Raw genomic sequence first — 7815 nt, forward strand, 5'->3', positions numbered from 1 at the left:
AGAGAATAGTTTCATTTTGCCTTTAAAAAAATAACAAAGTAGTTCAGCTTTTATCCACACAGTTGACCTTTCAATGAAAATTCACAGAGATGAATTTTCTACTAAAAATATGAGTCTTCAAAAAAAAAAATAATTGTTACAAAGTAACATAATAGTAATAATTTGTTGAACAAAAATATTCAAACAAATTAGTTGAATCCTCGAAGAAAAGAGAAATTAATTTTCAACCAAAAAGTTGCATTTTTATCCAACAAAGGTGAAATTTCTACTAAAAAAGATGCATTTTTCAATTTAAAAATTTAAAAAAACATGTTAAATTTTTATTCAGACAAGATTTTTGTTCGACTTTTTAACAACAAAATATGAGCTTTAAGCAAGAAGTAGTTTCTACGAAGATGACTGTTAAACCCAAAAAGACGGATTTTCAACAATAGTTAACTTTTCAACCAAACAGAATGACTTTTTAACCAACTTGTTGAACTTTCAACCAAATAGTTGCACAGATGAATTTTTAAATGAAAAAGATAAATTTTCACAAAAAAAATAGTTGACTTTTCATCCCAAAAAGATTTCAGTTCGACTTTTCAATACTAAAATTGCGTTTTAAATAAGACCTATATCTTCCACGAAGGTAAAATGAACTTTCATAACAAAAAGAAGAATATTTAACAAAACAGTTGAAGTTTTAAACAAAAAGAATTACTTTTTCATAGAATTGTTGAATTTTCAAAAAAATATAAAATTTATAACTAAAAAGATATTCTTCTGGAAAAAGAAACTGCAAGAAATACGAGATTTTCTCAAAATTACGTATCAAATTATCGAATTTTATGAACGTTAATAAAAAATAAACTAATGGGTCTTTTCCGAGTAGATATAGTCTGGACGTGTTTGCGATGTAATTTAGCAAAAAATCCTTAATACAAACATCTCTAAATGATATTGTCGATTTCGATTGTCATAGCTACACGCGTGCAACAGAGGCGCATTCGTGAGCCACCGTGAGTTAGACAGTAATGGAACGTTACACGTGTTTTCTTGAAGTTAATGATCCCCACGGAGCTGTCTTGCTCTGCGCTTGCTTGGATTTGAGTGATTTTCATTGGCTACGGTTCGGGTCTGTACTTGATTTTTAAATACGTACGCGAACTAGAGCGAATGAGCTCCGCACAAATCAAGCATGCGCAAGTATTTTTGGATCACTGTTGGGAATAATAATCGAATCAACATTCGAAGTCGATAATACGAATCAACGCTTCTCCTTTCCCATCACCTTGCCACCCGTACTGCCGCAATACGGGGCCTCTGCTTGTTATTTATAATCGAATTCTTATTTCAATTTAAGCCTCTCTGCTTGTTATTTATGATCGTATTTTTATTTCAATTTCGGAATAGTGGTCAAACATAGTTTGACCATAAAATGGAATTTTTGTATTTTGCATTATTTTTTGTGCAATCAAAATTTGAATTTTTTAAGAAAATACAAAAATTTGTTATGATAATATCGTAGGACCTTCAAAAAGAAATGTTTTTCTTCCCTTGACTTTTTTTCATATTGTGCGTTTTTTGGCTTAAAATTTTGATTTTCGTTTGATTAACAAAATTTTGAAAATGCTATAACTCTGAGAATTTTCTTTTAATCGAAAAAAGTCATGAGGATAAATTGTTTTACCATTTCAATACTATAAATGTGCGTACATACAATTTTCAAATTCAGAAAAAAGTGGTCTAAAAAAACTTCAAAATGCGCTCACTTTTTGAATTTTTATCAAAAATGGCTGGTTAACGAACTCGTCATTTCTTTTAGGACCTCAGAAAAGTGTGCCAAAGATGGACTTGATCCGTTAATTTTTTCGAGAGTTATCGTGTTTACGGTCGGACGGACAGACGTCATCGTAAAAACCTGATTTTCGGATTCAGGGGGTCTCTAAACGTGGACATCCGTAGAAAAACTGTGATGTCAAATTTCCGACAATTATAATACTTTCATAATCGTAAATGATAAGAATGAAAAAAGACGATGTTTGAAACAAACAATTGAATTTTCAGCCAGAAATATCCATTTTGAATTCCCAATTTCAGTGATCCGCCAAAAGTGGGATAGTTAAATTTTCAGGTAGAGTATTTAATTAAAAAAAGACGGATGGTGCAACGCGATAGTTTTGTTTTTAATCAAAAAGATGAATTTTCAAACAAGAAGACTAATTTCCTACCAAAATAACGAATTTTCATCGAAATATGTGCATTTTCGAACAAATGATTTAATTTTCATCTCCAAATATCAATTCTCTACCAAAAATGGTATAAACCAACTTTATCTTAGATATATTAATTTTTGAAAAACTATAAAGGAACTTTCAACAAAATAGTTGAATTTTCAATGAAAAAGATTGATTTTCAAGGAAGTAGTTTTATATTTCTAACAAGAAAATACAAATTTTCAACAAAACACATAAATTTGCAAACAAATAATTCCATTTTCAACTAAAAAAGATAAAGGTTAAATGAAAAATATCAAATTTCAAATAAAAATACAACAATGCAGTTTTTAGTTTATAAAAGTTAATATTCAATCAAAAAAATGAAATTTTCTACATATTATTTCAAATTTAACTAAAACAGGTGAATTTGACACCAAACAATAGAAGTTTTAACGAAAAAGATGAATTTTCAATCACCAAGATTAATTTTCTATTGAAGAAATTTAAAAAAAAATAAATAACAACATTTTTAAGAAATTTTTGGTGTAAGCTGTTGGCTTTAGGGCCAGGTGAATTGAAACTAATTAACTTGTTTCAAGCGTTTCAGCACACAATAGTGGCCTGCATCAGAGAGTTTAATTTAATCTGTGAAAAGTACACAATATCTTGTAGGTGCGCGGTTTTACAATTGGATGCATCATTTTTTGATTAATATCTTAGTTGTGAACTAATAAAAAATGAAAATTACATATTTTTAAATCTAAATTTTGTTTAATTTTATCAAGACCTATTGATAAATCTTGCAGTAATATTAAAACATTATTTTGTTTTAAAGAAGTAGAATTGATGAGAATCTGTTTTTATGAATTTTATTATTATAAATTGAAAGACACCTTATACAGATGTAAATTGTTTTCAACTAAATTAATTTTCAACCTAAGAACAATATAATAAAAAGTATTTAGAATAAGATAGAATTCACATAAAATCAAGCAGGTACTTCACATTATTTAGCAGAATCTCTCAGCGATAAAAATTTTGTTTATATAGTCAATTATGCAAGACGTTTTTTGCCATATAAGACAATAAAATGTCGAATTTGGACATCTATGTTAAAAATAATAAAAAATAGAATTATTTTTTATCCATCAAATTAATTCTCTACAAAAGACGATTAGTTTTCAACCAACAATGACATAATGAAAATTTTCCTTAGACACTCATTATTTAATAAAAAATAAATAAATAAAAATAAACAAGAAAATAGGTGAATCCTCAATAAACAAGATAAAATTTTAACAAAGAAAATTAATTTTCACCAAAAAAAGGAATTTTTCACATAATAATAAAATCCTCGAAAAAAGATGAAATTTCAATTACGAAGTTCATTTTTTTACCAAAAATGACAAATTTTCAACAAAATTCTGAATTTCTAAATACTGTATCGAACCAGATAAATTTTGTTTCCAAATAGTTCAATCTTTATCTTTAAAATTTTTAAAAATAATCATATTTTTTAGTTTTTGGGTAAAAATGTATCTGCTTGTTTAAAAATTTAACTATTTTGTTAAAATGTTATGTTTTTGGGTGAAGAAGTAACTATTTGGTTGCAAATTCGTTAATTTTTTTAAACTGAAGATTAACCTTTTTCATTTTCAGTATAAACGATTTTGTTAAAAATTTGGCTTTTTAATGAAAGATTTGCAAACAAACAAAAAAATTAATCTTTAACCAGAAAGAGTGGCTTTAAAAAAAATGAATTTTCAATGAAAACGTAGTGGTGGACATCTTGAAACAAAAAGAAAAGATTTTAAACAAAATCTTTAAATTTTTAACCAGTGTTGAATTTTCGAACCAGTATGTAAATTTTCAACACAGTAGTTCGATTTTCAACCTGCAAATATGGATTTTCGATAGAAAATGTAATATTTGATAATCCAGCGAAAGCAGATGCTGCCAAGAGATGCATTGTCAAAATAAAGAAACGAATTCTCAACGATAAAGATTAATTTTCTATAAGAAAATCGAATTTAAACCAAAAGTAGCAAAGTTACTTTTTCACACAGAAAATTTATTTATCAAAAAAATTTTCAAAAATGTAGTACATTTTTTAACTAAAGAGATGGGTTTTCAACTAAAATTATAAATTTGTCAACTAGAAAGACGAATTCTAAACAAATAAAGAATTGTCAGTTAGGAAATAAAAAAATTTGTCCCACTTGTTAAACTTTTAAGTCAAAAGACTATTTTTCTTTAAAACAGTTATGACACCTTTACCCTCCATCTAGCACCATAAACCAAATTTTGTACAACACCTTCGCCCCACACGATACTTTTTCAAGTATTTATTTGTTTTCGACAATTGGCAAAAATTTGCGTTCAATAATGTAATTTTTTTCAACTTTGTAAGGATTTATCTACTCTTGTAATAAAAATTCGTAAAGTAATCATATATCGTGTTATTCATTACAAAGTAGTGTAATGATTTTGTATAAATCGGAATAATGAAACAGTTATTACTAAAAATTGTATGACATTGAACGCATGAATTGATATTGGGGAGACTTAACCAAGATTTTCAGGTAAGAGTTTACCAAGTAGCAACAATCTTATTATATGTCTTTTTCTACCTATAAGGTCATTGATTATTGTAATGTGATTTCAAAAATTTTGCTAAATTGATTTATAAAAATAGTGGTGTAAAAATACAAAGTACATTATTTAAAGAATATGATTATAATCAACGTGAGTTACAAAATTGTAATAAATGCTATTTATCAATATTAGGTGTAAATTAATTTTTAATAAAAAAAAGCTAATTTGGAATAAAATAGGTCAATTTCATTTTCCACCAAAAAATATAAAATTCGTTGAAATCCTATTATAAAGGATTAATTACAGTTTTGGATAAAGAACTCATCCCTTGATGCCTTCTATTATGTTATACTAATATTATGTAACATTCATTTAATATGTATAACATAGAAAAGATAGGCTTTTGAATTATTCTTTTTCTAATGGACCCAAGTGGGGATCCTTACATAACAGCTTCGTGAGGTTCTTCGCTTGGGGTGATTGCTAGAGAGATTGATCAGCAACCTGGGTCGGAGCAGTGTTGCGGAACGAACGTGTTATTTACATAAATAGCACGAGAATTCTGGATCAATCTGAAAAATCTCTATCCCATCCACACACTACTCCTTTCCCCTGCCGAGTGAGTCACGCCTACCCCGAAAGGGAAATGGCTTAATGGTGTAATAATAATAATAATAATAATAATAATAATAATAAAAAGATAAATAGGCGCGCGCAAGACTGCTATTGTATATTAAAATATAATATTCCTGAATGTTCGTAGAGTTTAATATTACTATTTATGAGTGCTAATATTTATTTCCCTTTCTAAAAATGATTTTTAAGAGTTGGTGTGTGTTTATAGCAAATGACATGTCCACTGTAACACAATATTCTATTATTTTAGGCGAATACGTAAAATAACTTGATATAATCCGAATTATATTAAGATTTATAGAATAAAACGAAAAGTATTTTCAAAATACTGCTTCGAAATTTCAAATTTTGAGTTCTTCAACCTGATATTTCTGTTACACCTATATGTAAGAAAAACGAAATTAGAAACAGACTGTGTCAACGTGAGTTTGGTTAAATCCTTCGTTTTCTTCCTTGAATATTTCCTAAGAAAAAAAAATATATAAATCTCAAACTTTCAGGATGCCTCCAGATTGTCGAACTCAGCTCGTTTCATACCATTTTTCCATGTCAACTGGTATGGTTTACATTTTAAAATACTTTAAAAATCGCGTGAAGTTAATTCATTTTTCTTTGGTTAAAAACTTCAGTTTTCAAATGCAATAATTTATGTAAAATTTCTTTAATGTTAAATTTTAAGTTACCTAATAACCCTGGAAGAATGTAAATGAACTTAAAATTAAAGACAATTTTTTAATTTGATCAAATGATTGAATTTGAAAACTAAAGCAATCGAATTTAATGAGATAACTTCAGCTTTATTGTCTTATTATTTCGAACCGAATAAAGATAGCTTAAACCCATGTGATTTTTGAGGTATTTTAAATAATATATACTACGTGCGTGCCCTTGAAAAACTTTATGGGATGAACAGAGTTAGACCATCTGAAGACATCCTGAAAGTTAAAAAATTTTCTTCTAAGGAAATATTCAACGGCGAAAACCAAGAATTTAACTAAACTTATGGTTTGTACCAGCTTTTTTTATACTATAAAGGTATGCAATTTTCTAAAATTTTGATTACAATGATTAATATTAGGGACAAATCTTTAGAATAAATTTGAATTTAATTATTTTTATATTATAAAAACGGAGAAATAACAAGTTGACAACCTCAAAAGTTTGACGTACCGAAACAGCATTATGAATTTACTTTTTCTTTACTCATTACGTTTCTCAATCTATTTAATATGTAGTTTATTAAATTCAATCAATTCCATTTAAAATTGCGGAGTTATACTTATGTTTAATTCTAACAGTTTTATTTTAACTTTGTCAATAATAGAAAAATATAAAAGGTTTCAATTTATTTTTTAAGTATGAATGTAATTTTTCTCGTATTTTCAATTTGAATTTAGACAGTTTAATTAAAAATACTTGACTAACGAACATTTTTATTTCAGAAATCTTTAGAGTTGTATTGTGAAGCTATCGAATTTCTTATTTTTGTGGTTTTCAATTTCATTGGTTGATTTTTGTACGCTTTAAATTTACTAATGTATGATACCACATGTCTCACATCAGTATATTTAAATTTCAAAATGCACAGTTGAAAAACTTGCTTTTTTGAATAAGTTGAATCCTTTCAAATTAAATAAATTATCATTCGAAGCTTCAAAATTTAGACAATCTCCAACTGAAAAGCATTTAAAATTTCCTTTTCTCTCAAACTAAAAGTATTCAAATTTGTCATTAATACAAACCCGAAGCATCGCAAAATTAATAAGTTTTAATTTTAAGTGCTATTTATATTATTGTACATCAAATAAGGAACCTTCAACAATTTGCAACTTAACAAACATCTAACTTTTTTTTAAAATTAAATTGAAATAGTTATTGTCAAAATGGACTTCATTCGCTTAGAAATTCAATCATTTCCATTTTGATTGAAAAAACTAAAATATTTAATTAAGAATTGTTTAATTTTGAAAAAAATCTATCACAGTAAGTCTCGACCAATTTTAATCGAAAGATCCTAGAAGTTAGATGAAATTTATTGGGTGCTCCTTTATTTTGCCATAAAAGTACTTTTCCAACAAAATTCTTAGTACATTTTTTTTTAAATTTAAAGCATTTTTTAAAATTATGCCAGCATTATTTAATTACGACCTGAGATGAACTAATAATTAAAAAAATATTTAAGCAACATGTCGATTTGAAACAATATAGTCTCGTAGATAGTCTGAGAGATTTGGGTCCTATTCAAGATCCTTTTAGTGGTCCTTAAGGGCATGTGACACAACTAAATACCTATATTACCGACCTCACTTTTTCAGTTCACTGAATGTTTTTTTAAACCTAAGAACTTTTTTTTATAAATAAAATATCGAGCTGAAACTTTGGA

General features: G+C 27.1%; 1 pseudogene; it reads right to left on the reverse strand.

Annotated features, from left to right (window-relative positions):
* The window catches only part of LOC117176565, a 12034-nt pseudogene extending 7549 nt beyond the window's left edge, over positions 1-4485 (reverse strand).
* Between the last annotated feature and the right edge of the window lie 3330 nt (positions 4486-7815).

This window comes from Belonocnema kinseyi, chromosome 7 (genome assembly GCF_010883055.1).
Source record: "Belonocnema kinseyi isolate 2016_QV_RU_SX_M_011 chromosome 7, B_treatae_v1, whole genome shotgun sequence".
Classification (NCBI taxonomy): Eukaryota; Metazoa; Arthropoda; class Insecta; order Hymenoptera; family Cynipidae; genus Belonocnema; species Belonocnema kinseyi.